Raw genomic sequence first — 8,848 nt, 5'->3', positions numbered from 1 at the left:
AAATAAGATGGAAACCACCATTCTGCTCATTGTGTGTTTATTGGATGCAGACAAGGTGTTAATTATCAGTGCAGTGTAGAAAGGAGGGTATGAGAACTATTGTTCATCCCCACAACTGGAATCCCGGCACTCAGAGAGTAAAGCTATCTGGTGGGGTGAAGGAGAGACTGAGAGATATTGAATGAGTGTTGTACAGAAAGGGTCACTCTCTTTTCTCTGTGCCCCTGGGTGCCAGTAAAAGAATCCGTCCCACCTAGGGGTTACATATCAATCCTAAGTATTTCAGAATATTTTAATTTGCAGGGTGTGGACTGGGATCTGCAGGTAGAGACATTGTAGATCCTCTTCGAGGACCTCTGCTTAGACAAATGTTGATGGAACCCGTGAGGAGAGGAGTGATACTGGATCTGGGGCTCACAAATGGGGATATCAACTCTTAATGACTGGGTAGGTGCCCAACTTACCACCAGTGACCATCAGATGGTATGGTTTGATAGAGCAGCCAAAACAGACAGAAGTCACATGAAGATCAAAGTCCTGGAATTAAAAAATTCAGACTTTGTTAAAATGAGAAGGTATCTTGAGGAAATTGGGTGAAGTGGAGCAGTGGGTGAAATTAAAAGGAGTTATAATAAAGGCAACAAATCCTTCTGTAAGAAAAGTAAATACAAGTAAGAGGAAAATGAAACTGATCTGGTTATATAAAGAGGTGGTTGGACAAATAAAGGAAAAAAGATCAGCGTTCAAAAAATACAGAGGAACTCAAAAAGAGGAACATTGGGAAGAACGTTTGGTGAAACTGAAGGAGACAAGAAAAGAAATCAGGATGGCAAAAGCGTGAGTGGAAGAGGTAAAAGCAAGGTGACAAAACATTTTTCAGATCTATCAGAGAAAAGAAGAAGGCCAGAGGAGGAATCATAAGACTGAAAGAAGACAAGGATCATCACGTGGAGAAAGATGAGGAAAAACCAGCAATATTCAACAAATAATTCAGTTTGATGTTCACTAAAGAAGACCTTGGAGAAGGTCCATTGTTGGTTGGCAAGACTAAAGATGGCAGTGGGATAGATGCAACCCCATTTACAGAAGAGAGTTTGGATGAAACTAGCAAAACTGAAAATGAACAAGACCATGGGACCTGGTCAGATACCTCCCAGGATACTTAAGGAGCTCAGAGAGATGCTGGTGGATCTGCTGAAAGACTTGTTCAATAGATCCCTGGCAATGGGAGTGGAACCATAAGGTTGGAGAAGAATAGTTATGGTTCTTCAATCGCTCCATGGTGAGTCCGCACCTTGAATACTGTGTACAATTCTGGTCACCACATCTCAAAAAAGATATCATTGTCATGGAGAAGGTACAGAGAAGGGCAACCAAAATGGTAAAGGGGATGGAACAGTTCCCCTATGAGGAAAGGCTGAAGAGATTAGGGCTGTTCAGCTTGGAGAAGAGACGGCTGAGGGGGATATGATAGAGGTCTTTAAGATCATGAGAGGTCTTGAACGAGTAGATGTGAATTGGTTATTTACACTTTCAGATAATGGAAGGACTAGGGGGCATTCCATGAAGTTAGCAAGTAACACATTTAAGACTAATCGGAGAAAATTCTTTTTCACTCAATGCACAATTAAGCTCTGGAATTTGTTGCCAGAGGATGTGGTTAGTGCAGTTAGTGTAGCTGGGTTCAAAAAAGGTTTGGGTAAGTTCTTGGAGGAGAAGTCCATTAACTGCTATTAATCAAGTTTATTTTGGGAATAGCCACTGCTATTAATTGCATCAGTAGCATGGGATCTTCTTGGTGTTTGGGTAATTGCTAGGTTCTTGTGGCCTGGTTTTGGCCTCTTTTGGAAACAGGATGCTGGGCTTGATGGATCCTTGGTCTAACCCAGCGTGGCAATTTCTTATGTTCTTAACAACTTTGAATAATTTTGCATCATTGGCAAATTTGATCATCTCGCTCGTTCCCATCTCTAGATCATTTATAAATATGTTAAACAGCAGTGATCACAGTACAGATATCTGGGGCACTGCATGATTCACCTTTCTCCATTGCGAAAACTATCCATTTAGCCCTACTCTCTGTTTTCTATCTTTTAACCAGTTCTCAATCCATAAAGAACATTGCTTCCTATCCCATGACTTTTTAATTTCCTCATGAAATGCTTTGTGAAAATCCAGATACACAATATTAGCTGGCTCACCTTCATCTACAGGTTTATTCATGCTTTCAAAAAAATGTAGCAGATTAGTGGGGCAAGAGTTCCCTTGGCTAAATGCATGTTGGATTTGTCCTATTAAACTATGATTATATATTCAGTAATTTTGTTCTTTATAATAGTTTCAACCATTTTTTCCAGCACTGATGTCAGGTTCATCAGTTTGTAGTTTGTTAGATCACTCCTGGACCCATTTTTTAAAACTGGAGTTATGTTGGCCACCCTCCAATTTTCAGGTACCACAGCTGATTTTAATGATAGTTTACAGATTACTAATAGTAGGCCTGCAATTTAATTTTTTCAGTTTTGTTCAGCATTCTAGGATGTATACCATCTGGTCTAGGTGATTTGCTACTCTTTAGTTTTTCAATTTGCCCTATTGCATCTTCTAGGTTCATTGAGATTTATTTCAGTTCCTCTGAATCATCACCTTTAAATATCACTTCCTGCTTCAGTATCTGCCTTATATCGTGCTCAGTAAAAACCGAAGCAAATAATTCATTTAATGTCTCTTACATGGCCTTGTCCTTCCTTAATGCCCTTTTTTCCCCTCAGTCATCTAATGATCCAATGGACTCCTTGGCAAGCTTTTTGATTCAAATATACCTGAAAAAAACTTTTTTGAGGAGTTTTTGCTTCCACAGCAAATTTATTTTCAAATTCTGTCTTTGCCTTTCTTATCAGTGCTTTGCATCTGACTTGCCAGTGCTTATGCTGTTTCCTCTTTTCTTCATTCAGATCCCTTTTCCATTTTTTGAAAGATATTCTTTTGGCTATACTAGCCTCTCTCACCTCATTTTTTAACCTTATCAGCAGTCATTTGGCCTTCCTTCCACCTTTTTTAATGCATGGAATACATCTCAGTAGATTTCCTTAGTATTCTAAGTTTGTAACTAAGGCAATGGAGGGTGAAGTGACTTGCTCAAGGTCACAAGGAGTAGCAGCAGGATTTGAACCTTGATCTAACCACTAGGCTACTCCTCCAATTTAAAAAGTTGGTATATATATATATATATATATATATATATATATATATATATATATATATAAGGCTCCTATCATGTCAGGATTTGTGGAGATAAAGGATTCTACCTATAATTTGGGGGTTTTAGCATCACGCCCAAGGTCAGCTTCCTACTACTACAAAAAAAGTGTTCTCTCCCAAATCTCCATTTCCCCTCCCCACCTCAGACTATCACAATCCCTGGCATATATCTTTTCCCTATTGATGTTTATATTTACTAATGCAGCCTTTTTAACCCCCAGAGCCAGCGTGTCCCCGTCACTTTAAAGGAATTAAAGGCATACTTCTAATATTTTTCTTTGTTTTTTTTAAGGTAGTTGAATTACGAATGTATGTGAAAGATGAATGAATGGACAGTAGCCAAAGTCAAAGCCTTGACAATTAGCACTACTGCCGACAAGTTGCAGACCTGCGCTAAATTAACCCTTGTTGAGATGTGTTACTGTGTGTGAATAATTCTTCCACCTGCAACAAGTTCACTGAGTTTAATGAAGCCGTGATGAACGCTGCTGTGGGTAGGTGCTGGCTTTCTGCTCCTTGAGTGGGTGATGACCGAGAGTACACATAGTCTCTAGAGGGAGATGGAGACCGAGATACTCTCGGTCTACTTCTCCCTCTAGAGACAGAGGGAGAAGTAGACCGAGAGTACACATTGTCTCTAGAGGGAGAAGTAGACCGAGAGTACACATAGTCTCTAGAGGGAGATGGAGACCGAGAGTACACATAGTCTCTAGAGGGAGAAGTAGACCGAGAGTACACATAGTCTCTAGAGGGAGAAGTAGACTGAGAGTACACATAGTCTCTAGAGGGAGAAGTAGACCGAGAGTACACATAGTCTCTAGAGGGAGAAGTAGACCGAGAGTACACATAGTCTCTAGAGGGAGAAGCAGGTGAAGCCCAGCCTGGCAGCACACATTGGTGCTAATGGTCTCTGGTTAGCTGATAAACGCACTCCCACACTCACATGCTTTCCCTACGCTCTTTCACACTCATCTCTGTGAGCTGCTGTAGATGCAATGCAGAAATAAAGTTGGCCCGTCGGTTTGGTGGAGGCTTTTGAATGGTGGGAAGAAACAACCTAGGAGAAGGGTTTGTTTGGGGGACAGAGTGCATTAGATGGATAATTATCCAGGAGCTTCTAATCACCAATGAAACTGATTTCCCCTCGCTCGGTTTTTATGAAATGTGCCGCACACAGGGATACTTTCTATTCAGAAAGCTTAGGGACTATTAATGTTGACCCCCTAATGACAGCCAGGAGTAGGGTATATAAATAAGAGATCTGGTGTGTGATGGGGGTACAAGGCGGAGATTGGTACTAGTGCTTTATTAAGGTGTATGTGACTTCTTTGGCATGGAAAGTGTGCAGATCTGATCTGCAGTCGGGCCCCAGCCTGTCCCCGTATGTCTTATTTTGAAATATGGGCGATCTGGTACAGCACACACTCAAGAATAGCTCAGCCTCCAGCCTGGCTTTAGTCATGAGGTGAGGCTCTCTGAGGTTGTTTATATTTCTGGGATCCAAGTCAAAAGTTTCACAACAAGGGGTTGGCCATGGGCAGTGCCACTTGACAAAGACTAAAGAGGGCAAGGGTGGGTGAATGGGCATTGCCATGTGACACAGACAGGCTGCAGAGGGTAAGGGTCAGTGTATGGGCAGTGCCATGTGACACAGACAGGCTGCAGAGGGTAAGGGTCAGTGTATGGGCAGTGCCATGTGACACAGACAGGCTGCAGAGGGTAAGGGTCAGTGTATGGGCAGTGCCATGTGACACAGACAGGCTGCAGAGGGTAAGGGTCAATGTATGGGCAGTGCCATGTGACACAGACAGGCTGCAGAGGGTAAGGGTCAGTGTATGGGCAGTGCCATGTGACACAGACAGGCTGCAGAGGGTAAGGGTCAGTGTATGGGCAGTGCCATGTGACACAGACAGGCTGCAGAGGGTAAGGGTCAATGTATGGGCAGTGCTGTGGGACACAGACAGGCTGCAGAGGGTAAGGGTCAGTGTATGGGCAGTGCCATGTGACACAGACAGGCTGCAGAGGGTAAGGGTCAGTGTATGGGCAGTGCCATGTGACACAGACAGGCTGCAGAGGGTAAGGGTCAGTGTATGGGCAGTGCCATGTGACACAGACAGGCTGCAGAGGGTAAGGGTCAATGTATGGGCAGTGCTGTGGGACACAGACAGGCTGCAGAGGGTAAGGGTCAATGTATGGGCAGTGCCATGTGACACAGACAGGCTGCAGAGGGTAAGGGTCAGTGTATGGGCAGTGCCATGTGACACAGACAGGCTGCAGAGGGTAAGGGTCAGTGTATGGGCAGTGCCATGTGACACAGACAGGCTGCAGAGGGTAAGGGTCAGTGTATGGGCAGTGCCATGTGACACAGACAGGCTGCAGAGGGTAAGGGTCAGTGTATGGGCAGTGCCGTGTGGCACAGACGGGCTACAGAGGGTAAGGGTCAGTGTATGGGCAGTGCCGTGTGGCACAGACGGGCTGCAGAGGGTAAGGGTCAATGTATGGGCAGTGCTGTGGGACACAGACAGGCTGCAGAGGGTAAGGGTGGGTGAATGGGCAGTGCCGTGTGGCACAGGCAGACTGGATGGGAAGGAAAATGAAATGAGCTCTAAGCCATGACTAAAGGCACCTGACACTTTAACCTGTTTCTGAAAGCTCACCCCTCCCCGCCCGGCTCTTCTACCCACGGGGGCAGGGAGCTGGCCCTGACCGTGGAGGAGCAGATGAGAGCTGGTGGGATCCCGAGGAGTTCCTGCAGCCTTTATCAGCTTCCAGCGGGGGCTGCGCAGGGGCAGATAAGGCAGGGTGATTATCAGCCCTGACACACTTACTCAGGCTTGCTTGCCAGTTGAAGATTAGGGTCCCCGGAGAATAATTAACAATCCTAAACCCCCCCGTTTTCCCTGGGACCCTTCTGTTGGCTTTTTTCCCTCTGCTGCTTAATCTGCGCATTCTAGCAGGTGTAATAAACTGATAAGGAGGGACTCTGAGGTGAGGGCTGTTTATTCCTCAGCTCTGTCGGCAGAGCAGCAAAAGAGCTGTCTGGCTTCTTCCTTTCTATTGCTTCCAGTTGCTTCTCTGCCTTTCATCTGAGCCCCCCAAAACCCACCTTTTTGACTGTCGTGTTTCCATCTTTAGGGCTCTGGTCGCACGCCTGCTGACCATTCAGGAACCTGGACCTGGACCACCCAAGCTCCAGAAAGTAGGAAGAACTGGGGTCGGGCACCCTATTCCAGACCTGGGTTCAGGCACCCTATTCCAGACCTGGGGTCAGGCACCCTATTCCAGACCTGGGTTCAGGCACCCTATTCCAGACCTGGGGTCGGGCACCCTATTCCGGAACTGGGGTCGGGCACCCTATTCCAGAACTGGGGTCGGGCACCCTATTCCAGAACTGGGGTCAGGCACCCTATTCCAGACCTGGGTTCAGGCACCCTATTCCAGACCTGGGGTCGGGCACCCTATTCCGGAACTGGGGTCGGGCACCCTATTCCAGACCTGGGGTCGGGCACCCTATTCCAGAACTGGGGTCAGGCACCCTATTCCAGACCTGGGTTCAGGCACCCTATTCCAGACCTGGGGTCGGGCACCCTATTCCGGAACTGGGGTCGGGCACCCTATTCCAGACCTGGGGTCGGGCACCCTATTCCAGAACTGGGGTCAGGCACCCTATTCCAGAACTGGGGTTGGGCACCCTATTCCAGAACGGGTCGGGCACCCTATTCTAGAACTGGGGTCAGGCACCCTATTCCAGAACTGGGGTCAGGCACCCTATTCCAGAGACAGAGAACGAGTCCTGAAGTGCCTGTTAGCTGCTTCCCACCACTGACTCAGAACCTGGGCTTGGCTCTGTGCTACTTGTCATCAACGGTAGGCGCTACAGTTGGTCACAATGTGGCAGAAGGGTGCACTGCCGAAAAATACCTCCAGCAATTAGGAACTCTTTGAAAGCTACGGGTGTGGCCATGAGACAAAGTCACATATCTTGCAGGCCAACGGAAAAATACTGGAAAGAAAAGTATTTTTTAACCCAAAATAAAATGAGAGGGGAACCTATGAATAAGACCAGAAAAGATAAAACACAGAGGCAAGAAATAGCTAAGCACTCTCTTGGCCTTTCTACACAGTTATCCAATACAAATACTGCTGTAGGGGTGGTCAACTCCAGTCCTGGAGAGCCACAAGCAGGCCAGGTTTTCAGGATATCCGCATTGAATATGCATGAGATAGATTTGCATCAATGGGGGCAGTGCATGCAAATATCTCTCATGCATATTCATTGTGGATATCCTGAAAACCTGACCTCTATAGTGCCACTAAGTGTAGGCAGCACTGCACGAATACATAGAAGAGACAGCCCCTGCTATTGGTGCTTTAGGCAGAGAGGAATTCTTTGCTTTTTCAGATAAAATATTCACTATTTTTTTTTTCACTCTGAGATGCCAGAGGCCTATGAATCAGAGTCCAAAGCAATAGTAATCCAATCAATATTGTGCTCTTTTTGTCCAAAGAAGCAAGGCAGCACCATTCCTGCTACACTGTCTCCTGTACTCCAATCAGCTTTCTCGTGCCTGTGCACAATGCCAAGCTCTCAACACCGCTGTCATAAAGAATTTGAAGTTATGTGATGCCAAGATACTCTCTCCCCGCCCCTCCCCCCCACCTCACATGCCCACTCCCTTGCCTTCAGCCTGGGACGAGATCTGGGAACTGGCACCCCATGGTTTTACCAGATTGGATTACAATCTGTTCCAGGTCATCGCAATAATTAGGCCTGCAGCCCAGAGGTATCGGCTCTGACATTCAGTAATTATCCTTCCAGCATACGAAGAACACTGAAACCTAAATCCCTGTGATTCACCTAAGGCAATCTATGCCCTGCCACCAGAGCCCTTCCCTGTTTTACTGGTCGCAGCAGCGAGGAGCCTGGGCACGAGGCAAAGCAACTGCATCTGAGGACCCAAGGCATACATTTATCTGCTAGACGTGCCCCTTTCTGACATTTAAAATGCAATCAGAATATAGAAATACCCCTCCTGCGCATGCAGTCAGGATATATAAATGCTCCTCCGCTGATCAGGACACCAAAATAACTGCAGAGGGCAGTTGTGGCCTTTCTGGGTCCTGGAATACCCAGGGAAACAGTTTCAGGCCTCAACTTAAAAAAACAACACCACATACTCTTCCCTCTCCCAACCTTCCCTGCCCCATGGATCTTTCTGAGCAGGATCCAGTCCGAGACCTGATTGAGGGGGGCGACAGGCTGCAGCAGCAGTGCGCTGTGACAGAGTGCAGCACCCGACGAGCTCCCGGGCCCCGCCTCCTGTGCAGAAGACAGGAGGGTCAGGGCCAGTGCAGGGCATGGGAGCAAAGCACGTGCTAGCTCAGTCTCTGGGCCCTCGACGCCTTAGGTGCAAGCTACTGCTGCTGCCACTGCTGCGACGATCAGGCTCAGACTATAGGAGCCAACTCTAGAAAATGATTGGGGGTCTTGTACCCAAGGCAAATTAGAGCACCCCCAGCAAAAAAAAAAAAAAAGAAGGAAAAATAAACAGAACACAGTGGGTTGTGAGTGTGAGCAGGTAATGTG

The sequence above is a fragment of the Rhinatrema bivittatum genome, unplaced genomic scaffold (genome assembly GCF_901001135.1).
Source record: "Rhinatrema bivittatum unplaced genomic scaffold, aRhiBiv1.1, whole genome shotgun sequence".
NCBI lineage: Eukaryota > Metazoa > Chordata > Amphibia > Gymnophiona > Rhinatrematidae > Rhinatrema > Rhinatrema bivittatum.
Note: the sequence above shows the minus strand (reverse complement) of the source record.